Here is an 18,809-nt window from a genome sequence, read left to right on the forward strand (position 1 = left end):
TAAACAGTTACCTCTCCCTCCTGACTCCGGAGAAAGCAGACAAGTGCCCAAAATGTGGCCAATCTCCGCACATCACACGGCACCTCTTCGCGTTTCCTGCACAGAACTGACGCCGGAGTCACTTTGGACACATGCAGTTGAAGCTGCCCGCTTTGTGGGACGTTTAGATGTCCACTCACTAATTTCAAATGTTCTTATCTTTCTTTTCTAACGATACAATCTTTACCTGTAGGGGTTACAACAGCACCAACTGCTGGCTGCCGGCATCTGTTCGGCAGAAACAATTTTTCTGTTGCTGGCTCCATGAAGGGTGAGCTGCGAGGCCGGCATCTGAAGGAGTCCTTGCAATGTTTATGCAGTCGAAATTGCGTTCCCAGCAGTGTTGCGGTGAGTCGACGTTGAAGGTGCGTCGAATGAAATGTTACGAGGCGCCCAAGCAGTGTTTGTTCCAGTGCCGGCAGCGACTGAAGCGGGCGACGCGGTTGCAGCACCGATTGTAGCACTGGAGGCCGTGGGTATTTGAGACGATCCTGGACCGTTTAATCGCGAAATGGCCGTGGTGGCTGTGTAGCTGGATGGCGTAGGGGCTGTGGAGCAGGATTGTGTGGTGGCTGTGGAGCTGGATTGCGTGGTAGCTGTGGGGCTGGATTACGTGGGGTGGTGGGCTTAGCTGGGTTTGTTCGCTTCCGTTCCATGTTGTCTGTTTGATGGTTAACTGCAGACTGGTTTTTTTTTTTGGGATCGACAAGAATTATTTTAATATTTTTCTTGGGTCGACAAATTTTTTTTTCGGCGGCCGGAGACTGCGGTCTTTCCTTACGCCCAACTCTGGAGCCAACGGCCGGTGTCCACTTCCGCCTGTGCAGATTGTGCTGCTGACGCTGCCTATCCGTAGCTCTCCCTCCCATAACTCGATGATCTTATCCTTCTCCAGCGGTAGCCCTGACACATCTTCGGGAACATCCGGGTGATGTGCTTTAAAATTTCGGCCAAATATGATCTCCGCCGGCGTATATTTTGTCGATTAGTGCACGGCGGTGTTTATGGCGAAGGCCACCTAGGGTAGATACTGATCCCAATGTCTGTGATCGCTGCCTACCTGTTGTGATATGATCGTTTTTACGACCCGGTTAGTCCTCTCCATCGGGTTCTCATTCGAGGTGGAAGAAATGGCCGTGGTGGCTGTGAAGCTGGATGGCGTAGGGGCTATGGAGCTGGATTGTGTGGTGGCTATTGAGCTGGATTGCGTGGTAGCTGTGGGGCTGGATTGCGTGGGGTGGTGGGCTTAGCTGGGTTTGTTCGCTTCCGTTCCATGTTGTCCGTTTGGCGGTTAACTGCATACTGGTTTTTTTTGGGATCGACATGGATTAATTTAATATTTTTCTTGGGTAGACCATTTTTTTTTGGGAGTTGTGTTGACTTTTCATTTTTTCCCCACCTTTTTCCCTTGCATTTTTTTCTTATTCACGTTCATGCACGGTCTTAAGACCCTGCACATGCACTCGCACTCTCTTCCCCTTCGCGTCGCTTATCTCCACAATGGAAACGGTGTACGGCCCCGAAAACTTTTCCGCTAATTTATGCGCAAATTTGTCGGCGGCAGTCTCCGGCCATACGCCAAACTCTGGATTCAATGGCCGGAGTCCACATCCGCCTCCGCAGATTGTAATACTGACGCTGCCTATCCGTAGCTCTCCCTCCCATACCTCGACGAACTTATCCTTCTCCAGCGGAAGTCGTGACACATCCGGATGATGTGCTTTGATATTTCGGCCAAATATGATCTCTGCCGGCGTATATTTTGTCGGTTCGTGCACGGCGGTGTTTATGGCGAAGGGCACCTCGTGGAGATACTGAGCCCAATGTCTGTTGGGATATGATCGTCTTTACGACCCGGTTAGTCCTCTCCGTCTGGTTCTCATTCGGCGCATAGAATGCGGTGGGCACGCTGGAACTCTTCCGGTCTCCCTCGAGAACACACATTTTCCACTCGGGACGTGGATCGACAGCAGTAGCACGTGGTATGTGTTTGTATAGGTGGTTCCCAACCACCTACAGATCGGGGTACTTCTTGGTGTTGGTTGGTTCGGCTGTACCAATCGGTTGGCTTGATCATCAATAGGGTGTCTGCCTCCGTAGTCGGCAACGGAGTTCGGTAGAGGGTGTCGGCCACCACATTGAGGCTTCCCTTCCTCTATTCGACATCGAAGTTATATTGTTGCAATTCTAACGACCAGCGTACCAGCCTCCCCGAAGGGTTCTGAAGAGAATGCAACCACTTGAAGGAGTGGTGATCGGTAATGACGGTGAAGTGGTACCCCTCAAGGTATGGCCTCATTTTTCAGATGCCCCCTTATATGCCAAGACACTCCTTCTCCGCCGTGGAATACTTTTTCTCCAGGTTCGATAGTGTCCGACTCCCATACGCAATGACCGACTCTTGATCCCCGAGTCGTTGAAACAGGACTACCCCCAACACCTCTTGACTGGCATCGGTTTGGAGGAAGAAGGGATGATTGAAATCGGGGAAGCGTAGGACGGGTGCCTCGGTAAGAGTCTGCTTCAGCCGGACAACGGTCGTTTCCTGCTCCTCACCCCACGTCCATTTAACGTTCTTCTTCAGCAGACGAGTGAGGGGACTGATGAGGCCCGAAAATTTGGGAACGAATCGTCGGTACCACGACGCCACTACCAGGACCCCTCGCCGTAATTGGTGGGGGCCGGTAGGTTCCTTACTGCCGCAACTTTGTCGGGGTCCGTTCTGATTCCCTCTGAGGTGACCAAATGACCAAGATACCGTATACTCGTGCGTACGAACTCGCATTTCTCGAAGTTTATTCGCATACCGGCCTACTCCAATCGTCGCAGTACTTCGTCAAGAGTACGGAGATGCTCATCGAACGTACGGCCGAGGGTAATGATGTCGTCCAGGTACACGAACACCAGCTGGTGTAGGTCTGGTCCGATGATAGAGTCGAGCGCCCTCTGGAACGTGGCCGGTGCAGAGTGTAAACCGAACGGCATCACTTTCCACTGGAATAGTCCCCGACCTGGGACAGTAAATGCCGTATACGGCCTTGAGGATTTCTCCAGCGGTATATGCTAATAAACACTCTTGGGGTCTAAAAAGGAGATGAACTTCGCTTCCTTTAGTTAGTCGAGGATGGAATTTATCTGGGGCAGTGGGTAAGCATCTTGTTCGCTGGCTGCATTCAGTTGCCTGTAGTCAATGTACATTCTCCATCCAACGGTTTTCTTCTGCGCCAGCACGATTGGAGAGCTGTAGGGCCAGTAGGTTATCAACCTCTTTGTTGATGACAGCCATCATTGCTGGTTTCCGAGGCATGTATCGCTGTTTAATCGGGTTCTTGTGCTTAAGTAGGATACGATGTTCAGCTCTGGTGCAAAGGCCATTACATTTTTCCTGGGCTTCTTGATACGTGTGCAAGAATTTCTCGAGACGACCACTCTCTACTGGGGACAAAAACTCCCGGCTGGTTAAGCAATGGAGGTAGTGGAGACCCGACCGGTCGCCGACGGCTGCCCTCGTACCAAGTTCGTACCAAGTACCACGTGCTCGACTAACGTCTCGGTGTCTGTCGCCTTATCGTTGAATGTGATCCTCTCTGGATATACTCTCCCGCAGGTGGCCATTTGCTGGTCAGCCAGCTGGACCTTTCGGATCATCGCAAGTGGCACAACGCCATTCCCATCTAGGTATTTCCCCACGGAACTGTCGACATATGTAAGGGTTGCTCCGCTATCGACGAGGGCCCATATGCCTCTCCCATTAACATCGACCCAGATGTAATAGCGTTCATGGGGATCGGGTCAACCTCAGAGTTAGGGAGCTGACATCGGAAGTTAACAGGTTGGTCGGTAAGTCAAATGGAACTAGTGACTAGATAAGATCAGGAAGATATGACCTCATTCACAATTGGCGACATGACGCTGACTGGTCTTAGGGACCTTTAAAGCTCTTCATTAGTTGTCTTGTCCCGACAATGACCGGACCAGCATAAGACGCCCCTTACAGAATTAGCGAAGAGTGCAACCTGATCTGACAAATTATTATTTGGTGTGTTCCAGTACTGCACATTTCTACACATTTTTACTCCGATAACCGATTTTTCCTTTATGTTATCGAAAAAAATAGTAAAAATGTGTAGAAATGTGCAGTACTGGAACACACCAATTGTTTCCATCACGAGACCTCCCGAATTAATCATCTGTGGACGCCGCACTTTCGTCAATCATGGGAAAGCCAATTAGCCGAGTTTCAGAGAATTCACTAATCACCGCTTCGGAGATCTGCCCAAAATGTCTGATGTTCGGGTAGCTGCAGCCGCTCGATATATACATGATGATCGAATGCCCGTAGTGAGACCAAATTTCCCAGCAGAGGCGGAGGGATTAGCAAATAAGCGTGATGAACTTCGTCGAGCCAACTCTAGTGTCCCCAGAGTCAGGAAGCGTGCACTAGAATTTTACAGGTGGCTAAAACACCTCAAGAGTTAGAACATTGTATCCGGAATAAATGAATTGTGATCAACGGTAAAGTCACCTGGGAAGAAGAAAGTTACGACCTCAGTCACGTTTGAAGACTCAAACAGAACAAACCGTGCGATAGGACAGTGCTGTTGGTGCTCGACCTATAGAAAGCCTTTGATACTTTCTGGCACTTCACGCTGTTTGAGGATATCCCTCCGGCCAAGTTAGAAATGTTGGATAATCAATTATATGTCCGTAAAGTGAAACAGGATGTTCCTCAAGGATCGTATATGTCTAGCGTCAGGTATCTTCCCTAGTGCCATTTGTGAAAGGCTGAACTCCTATTTGACCGATCTTACCTAAATCTAAATTTTCAACAGCTTAGGGGAAAGTTATCACCTTAACATAATTCACCTGCTACAAGGGGATAACATAACTGTCTTTGACGATGTTACTGCTTATCACGAGATATGGCAATACCAGCTTCCGAACGATCTACGCGGCGTTCTTATTGCTAAGCAGAATCCAACTTTGCATCAATCAATAAGGAACTCTCCACCAGAATCACAGCCAGCTGCTCGAACTCTCCTAACATTTTCATCGTCAGTCCCACGATCCAGTCATTCTCATCTTAACAAACACAGCTCGCATTCGATTTTCAACAAATTACAATCCTGGTCACGATGGACAAACGAAGCGATTTCGGATTCTTGCAGTAGTATATTCTTCCTTAAGTAATTTTTAAAGTCTCTTGTAGTACGAGTGCTGTACAATAACTATCTGGCCTAATGATGAAAACGCGAATATTTGCCATCAAAAATAGTTTTATTGTTTTCTTAGGTAGTCTCCAGCATGATTTATTCACTTTTTCATGCGCTCAATCCAATTGTTGAATCACATATTTCACTCCGATTGAGACATCTCCAAAACATGGCTTTTGAACGCTTTTGCAACATATTCTGGCGATGAAAATCGTTGACCACGCCTTTTTTGATATGCATTGTCATGCTGCAGAATGATTCGTCTTCTCTCGTTCGTTTTTCGAATTTCTCAGGAGACTTTAGGCAAACAAATTGTAGTGTACCACTCAGAATTAACCGTCCTAAATATCTCAAGCCGTATAGTCGCCACACGGTCAGTTTTGCCGAAGAAAAACTTTCGTTGGATTTGGCTCGCTTTCTGGCTCCTAAGCATAGATCCAAGATTCGTCGTCTGTGACCATCTTATAAACGTCGTTTGAAGTTCCGCCATCGTTTTTATTTACAATTTCTTTGCACCAATCCACAAAAGCCTTTTTTGCCGGATCTAACAAAAAAATCCATTTTTGCGGCCATGTGTTACCACAATATGAAATATTGGTTGGTGGAAGAAATGTCCAAGAATGCCTCTATCTCACGGTAACATGGCGATCTTGCATTATCCGTTCACGCACGGCTTAAGTTTTTACTGGCACAATGGCCGATTTTGTGCGACCCTCACGATCTTAATTTTTTGGCGAGTGTCGGCCACGATTGAATTCATTAAACCAGTTTTTTATAGTGCTATAGGATGGTCCTTTACCGACATACAAAGATTTAATTTGATCAATGTACTATTGTCGTGTTTATCCACGTCGAAAATTGTGGAAAATGTACGGACGAAATTTTTTGCAATTAAATTCCATTTTTGTTTTACAAAGTGATTTTTTTCAAGTCACTGTAAACAACACGTGGTTGTATGTCAAACCGTACTGAGTACGTTTAGGCTAAAAACTGTCAAACTTTCCAAACAAATTTCAAATGGCGCCCGGCAACACACGGTGTTGCCTAGGCCAGATAGTTTTCGTGCAGCCCTTGTAGTAACCTTCCTTGAGAACTTGTTTAGGTTTCTCAGGCCATGTTTATGTTATAGCCTTTTGTAGGGTTAACCTTCTTAATGAGGATTTATTTGACGTATTTGCAAAGGAACTGACATTTGAAACCCATTGGGTTTGTTAAATCCGGTTATATATAAACGTACTATCACAGTGGTATCTGATAGATGCATGTTTATTATGGTCACACAAATAATTGATTATCCACCGTTTCAGACTTAGCCGGAGGGTTGTCTGCTCAATGTCCTCAAACAGCGTGGAGTGCCTGACAGTATCAAAGTCTTTTGATAAGTCAAGCGCCACCATCACCGTTCTATCACACGGCCTTTCTTGGTTGAGTCCTCGACAAATATATGTGTAGATGGCGTGCAGCGCTGTTGTCGTGCTGTGCTGCTTTCGGAATCCATGCTGATGATCGGCAACTAGATAGCTATTTCTGATGCAAAGGAGGACTAATGCCTCAAGAGTCTTTGCTACAGACGATAAAACCGAAATCGGCCTGTACGATTCACTTTTGCTGGCATCATTGCCTAGCTTCAGTAGCGGAACCACCCTGCCCATTTTCCAGACTTCGGGAACAATGAGGGTGGCTAGCGACAGGTTGAGAACTTTAGTAAGATACTCCACTCCCAGCTCATCCAGTTGTTTCAGCATTACCATGGAGATTCCTTCAGGGCCCAACGCTTTGGATGATTTAGTGTTCCTGATGCCATTCGCAGCATCATCCATTGTAAACTGTGGTGGTTCATCTTCGACAGGAAGAGATCTGATGCGACGTTGTACTCTTCTCTTCGCCCTGTCACTCTCGGGGTGCTCGACAAACTGTCAATTGTCGACGACACTGAGGTCCTATGTTCCATCCTTCCAGGGTTCGAGAGTGACTTAACCGTTGCCAACAATTCACTTAAACCGGCTCCAATGTTGCAACTCTTCAGATGATTTAACCACTTGTTCCGCTTATGCTCGCCGAGCAGCCTGTTAATTTCCAGTGTCGGCTCCCTGACTCTGGATTCACTGGAGTTTTCTCGACGAAGCTCATCAAGTTCATTTGCTAATTTCGTCGCCTCTGCTGGGAAGTTTGTTCTTACTTCGGGTGTATAGCGATCGGCTTCAGCACTGATGATGCCCCGGAACGTCCTTTCCGCTTCCCGAACATCAAAAGGATTGGGCAGTTCTCCGAAGCGGTGATTGGTGACTCTCTGAATCCTGGTCAATCAGCTTTCTTATGCTTGACGAATGGGGAGATGGTCTGATCCAAGGGAAATTACGGGCTGCCAGGTAACGTCATTTGTCAGACCCGGTGTCACGGTGGTTATGTCTGACGAACTGTGACACTCTCCTCTAATTCTGGTAGCTGTGTCCTCATTGACCGGGCAAAACGTAGAGCTATCGATCTGTCCAGCCGAATGCTACATATCATGATGCGCATTAAAGTCCTCCAAGACCAGACGATTTTGACCTTCGAAAAGCTTGCTAATGTTAGTCTTGTAATTTGAGATACAACTATTTCTCGGCGGAATGTATACGTTCAGCAACTCGATGTACGGTAGGCCTGTATTGAACAGATTGGTGCAAAAGGAAAGCTACCACCACCACTTCTAAGCTGCAGTTGTTGTTGAGCTTGGTTTAATGCACCGACGCCACCTTGATCTTCTTCCGATTCATAAATTCCACTATTTCTTTGATCTTACCTCAGAGTCCATTGCAATTAAATTGCAAAAAGGATGCATTTTGATTGGAACAACAACGGCTGAGGGGACTGCGGGGGAGTTTCGTATTCTGACGGCGAAGGAGTTTGGTAATCTGACGACGACTCACTGGGCGCTGTGTTCGCGCAGCATGCAGCAACATAGTGCCTGTCATAGTCCCTCGCGTGGACAAGTCCAGGGCAACCCCTTAGATGCACCCACTCCTGACATTTATTGCATCTCACCGAAGTTTGAATGTGGGTGAAGATGCGGATGTGGCAAACCAAGCACAAATATATTGGTCCTGGATTTTCTTCCGTCCCGGCACGGACCAAAAGAATCCGGAGCAGGCATTCCGGGATATGTTGCTCCACATACAGAAAAACGAAACAAATACAAACACATGTACACGCAGGTGGCAACCGCTGGCCGGAACATTGATGTTGTGTGATTCCGGGTCAATCCGGTGCGAAGGAATCCGCTGCCGTGGGATCGAACTCTGTAGTTGCCAATTACTAACACTTTAAACCTTGTTTTATTTAGTATCACCCCAAAACAAATACCCTTAACGTCTGTGCTTTAAAGAGGAATGAACTATGTACCAAAATAAGAAAAAAGATGTAACATCAACAATACATCAAACACTGAATTGAAGTAGTATAGGCAATCGGTTTTTCATACCAACAAGTTTCTTAAGAAGATGGGGAAGTAAGGAATAGAATATCAATACACTTGTTATAATTGGTTTGATTTCGTTTCAGTATCTTTTCGAGTAGAATTAGTCCGGCATGTATTTTTTCAATGGGATGTTGTTTCATTTGTTGTTTGTGGTTTCGTAGTTGTTTCTATTTTTCCCTCATCTTTTCAAACGCTTACAGTAATGCTATCACTTCTAACATGTTGTGTGTTAATAGCATCAGTCTGCTTTTTCGTTGTTTACCGCCAGATCTAAGTAATTGACTTTTTTGCAGTCTATAACTTTGTTTGGTACTTACCAACATATTTGCTTCTTACCAATTTTAACAGTTATTCGCGTATCAGTTAATGTTATCTTGCCATGTGGGAATACCAATATCAGCAATAACTTTGAATGCCTTCAAACGTATGGGCGGACAGTTTTATAGACGATTAAAAGGGGTAAGCATTGATTTGCATTTTTGATTCTTCAGGTTTTTTGGACGGATCGTAGGATAATCTTCTTGCCAAATAGAGCAATTCCTCACCGATCTTAAACAGTTCGGTTTGTAATCCGCAATTTTCTACATTCAAAATGCTATAATCCTGAATGAAGGACAATTTGAACAAACCAACCCTTACCTAGGCAGCAATCTCCTACCAAATAGAGATTTCATAATACGGTGAGGGTTTGTAGTAAGTTACTAACTGTACTCGGATGAAGCCTCGTTGATACATGGGGCCTATAAAATTTGCAGGCTTTGTTGTCAAGTCCTTGTCTTTACATTGCACTATAGATATATAGATATACATTTTTAAAACCTCCACCATACAATGAAGGGTACATTACGTTTGTTTTACTGTTTGTAACGCATTGAAATACACATTTCCGACCCTATAAAGTATATATAATCTTGATCAGGATAAAATTCTGAGTCGATATAGCCAAGTCCGTCTATCCGTCTGTTGTAATCACTCTAGCGTCAACAATAATATAGCTAAAACGCTATATTTTTGCACCCGAATGTATTTTCTTCATAGCGGGATCACCCTGCCCATTTTCCAGACTTCGGGAACAATAAGAGTGGCTAGCGACAAGTTGAGAACTTTAGTAAGATACTCCACTCCCAGCTCATCCAGCTGTGTCAGCATTACCATGGAGGTTCCATCAGGACCCATCGCTTTGGATAATTTAGCGTTCCTGATGGCAATCGCTGCATCATCCATTGTAAACTGTGGTGGTTCATCTTCGACCGGAAGAGATCTGATGCGACTTAATACTCTTCTCTTCGCCCTGCCACTCTCGGGGTGATCGACAAACTGTTGAATTGAAATAACTTGCGCTCCTCTTCGGATCAGTCAACGGAACGTCGTCAAACGTGACATTTCGCCCTTCCAAAAACCGTCAAAATGGGTTAATGTTTTGGTATAGCCCCCATATAACGGTACCTCCCGATTTTGAAGATTTTTAGCTACAATTTTTAACCGAACTAACTGTAACTTGACATTTAAAGTACTCAGTGGTCACGAAACTTCTTCACTGAAAATCGTCAACATAGGTCCATGTTTTGGTATAGGCCCCACATAATGGCACCTCTCGATTTTCGGTATTTTGAGGATTTTAGCTAAAATTTTAACCGAATTGTTCGTTATTTGGCATTTAAGGTTCTCGCTGCCCACGAAACTTCTCCACCAAAAATCGCCAATATTGGTCCATGTTGTGGTATAACCCCCATACAACGGTACCTCCCGATTTTTGGTATTTTGAGGATTTTAGCTACATTTTTTAACCAAACTACATTTAATTTAATTTTTAGTATTTTTTTATTTTGTCTTCGAAATTTTGAATTTAACTTCGAACTACACCGCGAGTTTTGAATACTTTCGAAAACAAATGGCATATCTTTAATAATTAGAAATAGTTAATCAGAACGGAATAACGGTACAGTAGGAATTGTTGTATGGAATTAACTATCTGAATCTGTCGAATGATTTTTCTACCGTTCAATTATTAATGGATGTTGGGAAGTTTAGTTTCCTTAAAAATCTATGTTGGATGTTAGTTAATTGGCCTTTTGATTAGTGAGAAAGTCCCTTAGCAGCATGCAATGTATTCCAAGGATATTTTACCTAGAAATGTTTAAAACATTTAAAACGTTGGGGTTAATAGCTTAGTTTTTCATTTAGATTTTCTAGATTCTCTAACTCATTTTTTGAGTTACTGACAAAAATCGGTAACATTAAAAATAAAAAATGAATGAAAAGTTTAAATAAGAGCTGAGAGCGCTCTTGCAATACACAGAACATAACGATTACTGTTTTTGGTCGCAACCTTATTTAAACTATCGTTAATTACCGAAATTATAAACATTTGAATTTTACCGATTTTTGTCGGTAACGTAAAAAATAAGTTAGACAATCAAACAACTTGTATAGAAATTTCAATAAGTTATTCAAAAAGTATGAGTTATTTTATTTTCATTCTTTGATATACAAAATTACCGGGAACTACGAATTGTTGTTGTATTCCCGTAATTTTGCATCCAATAGATTTAAATTCCGTATTGTCTTATTCGAAGACTATAACATTAATATAAAACAATACCCTCTCTGGTTTCGACGACGAGATAAAGCCAGTTGCTGCTATTCATAGAAATGACTAAAATATATTCACCATAATGAGATGAGTACATTCGAATTCTGAAGTTATATCTCAATCGTAAGAGGCTCGTGTACTCGTGGACTCTGAAAATCAATATCCGTAGATGGGCTACGAAGTTTATGTCCTTGAAAAAAAAAACTGAATAAATAAACACCAATAGTAGAGAAGTTTTAGACTACAAAATACACGGGGAATGTCACCTAAATTACGCTGGAGGAGTAAAATGCAGAGGTAAATATGGTAGCCGGTACAGCTTCTCTCAGTCTAAAAATGGTCGCAACACGTGATATTTGCCTAACATGAATTCGTTTTACTTAGATATCAGGTTATTATCTAGTAAACGTCCGTTATTAATGATTTTAACTTACAAAATTATGTTTTTGTAACTACTCGGTAATCCGGACAATTCGATAATCCGGACTTTGCCGAAGCATGTGGTGTCCGGATTATCGAGACTATACTGTACATTTAAAATGTATATTTTTTACAATGTTAACGATGACCTTTTTTAGGTGTAAAATTGCGATAGACGTGTGAATTCTGTGTATATATTATTGTGAAATCTTTTGTATTTTTGATATACCGTAATGGTGTTTAAATAAATTAAATAGTTTTGTAACCCATAAGTTATTTTAATTTAGATGTTTCGGGTAAATAAATGTAAGGCCCATTTTTCCTAAATTCTTCAATTAAAATAGGGGTTTAGTATGGAAATTATTTTTTATTAATTTTTTTATGTATCTTGTCTATATTAATGTCTTAAATTTTTCCTGCGACTTTTGTTTTTATAGCAATTTTTAGGAAATATGCCAATTCGGGAACTAAGCTTTTTCTATGTTTGCTTCAAATAAAACTTCGATTATGGGAACCATTTTGACAGATAAGACCAAATATCACTAAGAATTGATCACGGCATAGCAGATAAGAAATTACAAAATGAAAAAGTCCGTCCTACGTTTCCATACGGGTGGAAGTAGGAAAATTTATGCAGTGATTCGTCTCCAAACATACTGTTAAATACAAGTTTTTTATTACCAAAAAGTGCAGAATGGGGTGATTTTGAAATCTTATTACACCCTCCACCATAAATTATGTATATTCAGCCATTTCGTTTGAAAAAGTGGACCTGTACCGACAATTCGCTGTTGGAATATTTTATACCCCAAACGAAGACTAAATACCAAATGTCAGCCATTTCAGTTGGATAATGCGGCTAAAATCATCAAAATTACATAAATCGGGAGGTACCGACCGATGGGAGTTATATCAAAAAAATATATAATTAATGCAAATCGTCCAAATATATCAATAAATGAAGTAAAATTGTCAATCTAAAACTATACTTATCATAGTTATGGATAAACATACAATAAAACATCGAAATTTATTTTCTGCACGCAAGATCTGCATTTTTTCCCAATGTGTGTCATGGCTCTACTCAGCTCTCACAACTACGAACAACAAATCTCGGTAAAGATGACAGCGCCACTCTAACTATGGACGTCATTAGAAACTAAAAAAGGATCGTATACTTGAGAAACATGTGGACGAACTTGAATCCAAATTAGTTTACGGACGGACACAACGCAATGCCAAGGAAGCGGGTTAGTAAAAATTGACAATGAACAAGTAAAAAAGTCGTCTGAATTTTTATACCCACTCATCATGGTGGTGGAAATATTCTGAACAAAAATATAATAATAAATTTTCTCTCTGTTTTTAAAATGTGGTGAGAAAGTTTTTTGATCTTCGGGTACCCTAAATGCCAAATTACAGCCAATTAAGGGCGAAAATATTGATACAAACTTCGAAATACTTAAAATCGTCTGGGTCATACCAAAACGTGGACCAATGCCACACAAATTCGGTGTAGATGTAGTACGAGTACATCCCATTTGAGATGAAAATATCCAAAATTTTTGATGGAGAAATTGTGTGACCACCAGGAATCCTAAACCTAGGTTAAAACCTCCTCTTTTTCCAATACGAGTACTTATATCCAAACTAGTGGAGAAGTTTTTTGAACTCCACAAGCAGAAAAAACAAATATTTGTTTGGGACTGATTGCAAACAACTATATATGTTTGGATCCAAACATAATTTGTTTGTGTCCAAACAAATATATGTTTGCAACATTTTGTAACATATCTCAATTTTAACATATGTTTTATGTTAGAAGGTATTTTTTATGGGTGGAGAGAGGATTTTTATCAAAAAAAATTAACAACAGGGCTCTCGCGGCTGCGGAATTCTATTATACCCTCAGCATTTATGCTAACGAGGGTATATACACTTTCATACGGGCAAAATGTGCCTCATCGAAATAATGGTTTTAGACCCCAAGTATGTTTGGACGAAATGTGTTTCAGACAATTTGGAGTCGATTGAGCAATGTCCGTCCGTATGTCTGTCTGTCTGGCTGGCTGGAGCGCACGATAACTCTCGAACGGATGAACCGATCCGGTTCAAATTTTGGCTTTCGTTATATTTTGCCCAAACTTAGTTTAAGTTCGAAGATGAGCTACAGTGGTCCACTCCTTCCGGTACCTCCCCCACAAAAGTTCGAAAATGTTCGGAAAATTTGTGCGCACGATAACTCTTGAAGGGAGTAACCAATTTGGTCCATACTTTGCCCATCGTGGAGCGTGTACCAGACTTAGATCAGGTTTTAATATGGACTCAATCGGTCCACTCCGTCGGGTACCTCTCACACAAAAATTTGGAAAAATTCAGTTTAGGACCATCTCTCGAATCGCTTTGATTTTTGCTTTAGCAACTTGTATTCACTGCCCTCCATACGACGGTATAAGTTTCATCAGGGGCAAGTCCATACTTCCTGAGGTCTGCCGATTCGGTTCAAAGTAATATTTTGTCCAAACATAGTTTAAGTTCGAAGATAAGCCATATCGGTCCACTCCTTCAGGTACCTCCCCCACAAAAGTTCAAAAATATTCGGAAAAATTGTGCGTACGATAAACTCATGAAGAGAGTGGCCGAATTGGACCATACTTTACACATCCTTATATATCTACCAGATATAGATCAGGTTCAAATATGGACTATATTTGTCCACTCCATCCGGTACCTCCCACACAAAATTTCGGATACATGTTCACTTTAAGACCTGCTTTCGAACCACTTTAATTTTTGTTGAAGCAACTTGCATTCGCTGCCTCAATTGCGATGGTAAAAGTTGTTTCAGGGGCAAGTCCATACTTCTTGAGCAAACATCCCTGAAGTTGTAAAAAACCCCTATGGTACCATAGTGCCTGGAGATCCATTCTTTTTAGTATCTCCTCCACAAAACTTTTGATCTCTAATCCTAATCAACATTTTTGTTACTTCAAACGCCCAAAATTCCCTAAATACATGAGTTTTTTTGGGAAAAAATTGTTTCAATATACACAGGCTGAGGGTATATCTCTGTCGGCAAAACCGACTGATACTTTTTTACTTGTTTTATAATAAAGAGCTGTGTGTATGGTGCAATAGGAGTGCTGCAAAAGTGGACCGATATAGCCCATTTTCCATACCAAACATGCTAGGAGTAGAAGAAACTGATTGATGTACCAAATTATAAAGATCATTCTTAATTACACTGTGATACAAAAGTGGACAAAATTTTTTTGCAGGGGTTCTGATGCATAAATTCGGTATTGTCGAAGTCCATGGAAGACGAAAATACCTTTGGTTTCTTTGGGTCACTTCGTTTTTTATACCCTACACCACTATGTGGGGAGGGTATTATAAGTTGGTTTTGGCCAAAAAGTTTGTAACGCATCGATATAATGGGCGTAGACCCATACTTATGTATACCAAAATGAATGTCTCGACGAGCTGAGTCGATCTGGCTATGTGTGTCCGTCCGTCTGTCCATCTAAACCTTGTAATCACGCTAAAGGTCGCAATTTTGATCGAATCGTCACGAAATTTTGGGTGTTGATGAGGGTCCCGGAGGGGAATTTTGGTGATGGTCGGATAATATTCAGGTGTCAGAATGGGCAAAAAACTTATGTGGATAAAAAGACAACGGTTTTTTCCAAAGCGAATATCTCAGCTTCTATATGGGGTATACCAAAAGCAAGACCTGACAATAAAAGTAGAAAATATCACCTTTCCAATGATGTAAAGTAAGTTCTCGTAGGTGATCAAACAACGAAGCTATTACAATAGTCGCAAATAAAACCCAAATGTTCATTCTTGCTATTTTAATTATAATGACGAATATCACAGCTTTGGTTGGGGACTTTTCAAAAGCAAAGCCTGACTATGAAAGTAGAAGTTTGCATCTTTACAATGATGCAAACTAGGTCGGCGTATGTGACCAAATAACGGAGATATTGCAATAGTCGGTAAAACATCCCATTTTTCCATTTTTTTGGAAATCACGCTACAGGTCGCAATTTTACGTAACGGAGCGTTACGAAATTTTGGGTGTTGATGGGGGTCCCGGAGGGGAAGAAGCCTATTGATTTTGGTGATGTTCGGATAATATCTAGGGGTCCGAATGAGCAAAAAAGTTATTTGGAGAAAAATAAAAGTAGAAAATAGTAGAAAATATCACGTTTGAAACGATATAACGTAGGTTGTCGTAGGTGGTCACACAACGAAGATATCGCAATAGTCGCTAATAGAACCCAACTTTTCATTTTTGCGATTTTAATAATAATGACGGATATCACACCTTTGGTTGGGGACCTTCTAAAAGTTGTAAGTTGTACTGACGATGTACTTAAATGCGTTTCAACAAAATTGACCTGTATTAATGAAGACACTCAGAGCAAAGGCACTAAGCTATCCCAATTTTAATATTTTGAATTTTACCAGTCAAAAGCTTGTGCACAGGAGAAGTGGTGGTGTAGGGTATCACATAGTCGGCCCCGACCCGACTATAGTCTTGGCTCACTTGTTTAATATTCCATTAAAAAAAAAAGATTTTTTTTTTGACGCTACATGGACCATTTTTGGTACATGGATTGAGAAAAAAATCCCATTCTCAAATTTGTTCGAGATACTAATTTTGGATATTGCGCGCAAAAGTTATGGCGTTATAAAACGCTATTCATTATAGCGATAAATATTGTTAATTTATGGCTTCCTATATACTATATATTTACTGAGGTCCCATAACTTTAGTGAATAATTTGTACATTTTTGCGGAAATTAGGAAAGAATTCCAAACAATTGGTAGTATCCAACTTGTTTTCATAAAATTCAACCTGTTTATGCATCTGAAAAATATATAAAAAAATGAAAAATATAATCTAAACAGCGCGAAGATTTAAATGAAACCAAAACAATACAAATCCGTTTAGTGGTTTGCATATTATAGCAAAAACAAAACAATATATTGAGGAAATTTGTAAAAATTTTGTAAGAGAAAATATTTATTAAAATTTATTTTGTGATTTAGTTGAAAAAAATCTAGGAAAATAGTTATTCTTCTATTTTAGTTAAATTTCACGCAAAAAACCAAATTTTTTATTCTAATCACTTCTCGAATACACGCTAACATCTAGCGGAAGATATGGGTATAGTTCAAATAAATGTTGGGTTCCTTTAAATGGGATATACTCTTGAAATAAAACTGTATCGAGTAATGTTCATTTTGAAATGCGTGTAAATCGCGAAATCCTCAAAATCACTTGATGCGTATGCGAATTCGTCTCTTTTAATTTGTAAAAATTTGTTAGGATTTATTTTGGCCGCTAAGATGTAGCATCGCACAGTGTTGCCTCAGTGGACAAAAATCGAAAAATGTGTTCTTGACTTTTTTATAATTTTATGGTTTTATTTTATTGAGAACACTTCAAATAGGACAAACCTCAAAGATGTTGTCGATATTTCATGTTACTATAAAGTTATAGCTCGTTAAACGTAGAAAATTTTTCGTATGTGACATTTACTAAAATGTATTTAAAAAAGAAACCCATGTTCATGGAAATTTTTTAAAGAAGTTATTGACATATTCCACAACTTTTGAATAGGGAATTAAAGAGTGGTCGATAGTCTTGCAATTTATGAAAAAAAAAGTTTACATATAATGTGTATACATAAAGTACCGTTATGTTGATTGAAACAGTAACGTGTTATACAAAACTCACGAATTTCGCTTCTTTCATGGAGTGTATCTAAAAATTGCAGCAAATTGCAGTTTCGACCATTTGGTACATGAAACAGATATCTCTTTCGAATTAAAAAATGCAAAGTTTACATCCTATAAACTCCGATTCTCGGAGCCACAACCATATCATCATAAACAATTTGAACGAAAGGAGCAAGAATCCTTGTTTTCCCTCAGTGGATAAATTCACTTTATTTGACTGCTTCGTTTTATATATCCAAATATGAACCGATTTTTAACAAAATCGGTAAAACTGATCAGAGGCCCAAGCAAATATCGCATATTAAATTTGAAGGCGGTTCAATTAAAATTGGCTGAGTTATAGCAAAATCGGGGAAATATATATCTGTGGGGGCTATATCGAAATCTGATCCGATTTTTAACAAAATCGGTAAAACTGATCAGGGGCCCAAGCAAATATCGCATATTAAATTTGAAGGCGGTTCAATTAAAATTGGCTGAGTTATTGCAGAATCGGAGAAATATATATATGGGGGATATATCCAAATCTGAACCGATATGGACCAAAATGGGAATTCTTCATTCCTATGCCCGCATTAGTACTTGTTTAAAAATTCATCGACCTAGGTCAACTCCTTCTATTTTTGTCCACGTTTACAGGGAAGCGGCAACACTGTGCATCGTCTGCAGTTTAGTGTGCAACAAACTGTATTACGCTTATATTTTGCACAATGTGCATACACTTTTTATGCGCATCCGATTTCACTATCATCCATGAAAAAATACATCTATCTAAATATATTTCGATAAAATCCATCAAGAACCGTGGATGTAGCATCACACACTATTTTTGGGATAAATCGGATAAAGCTCCCATGAAACTAATTTTTTTAAACCACTGTTTTCGCAAAAACGCGAGTGATGTGTTAGTTTCTTCATTGAAAAGGACACGATCCACAGAAAACGCGATTTAATCAGCGATATTTTCAAAAACATTTTACGCACATTTTTCGGTATTTGCAGTTGCTGTTTTCGCCGTTCTAGTGGATGGATTTTCACGATCTGTGATTTATATGATCCGGACCGTCAAAAAACTAAAATATCTTGGGGTCCCAGCACAATCAAAAGGATGTTGTAAATACTGTACCAAAAAATAGAGTTTTTTCGAAAAAATATCGCACTTGGCAGTGGATTACTGTGATGCTGTCTGAGCTACATAGTCAATATACACATCAAATTATGCGTAATCGAGTACTTTAATACTACGAGTATTACATATTTTCTGAAGTATCCGAATGCGCATTGCAGTTAGATCAAAAATACAAAAAACACCTAAAATCTGGCTTCAAAATGTCA

Source organism: Musca autumnalis, unplaced genomic scaffold (assembly GCF_047663935.1).
Source record: "Musca autumnalis isolate F117 unplaced genomic scaffold, ASM4766393v1 scaffold_2, whole genome shotgun sequence".
Classification (NCBI taxonomy): domain Eukaryota; kingdom Metazoa; phylum Arthropoda; class Insecta; order Diptera; family Muscidae; genus Musca; species Musca autumnalis.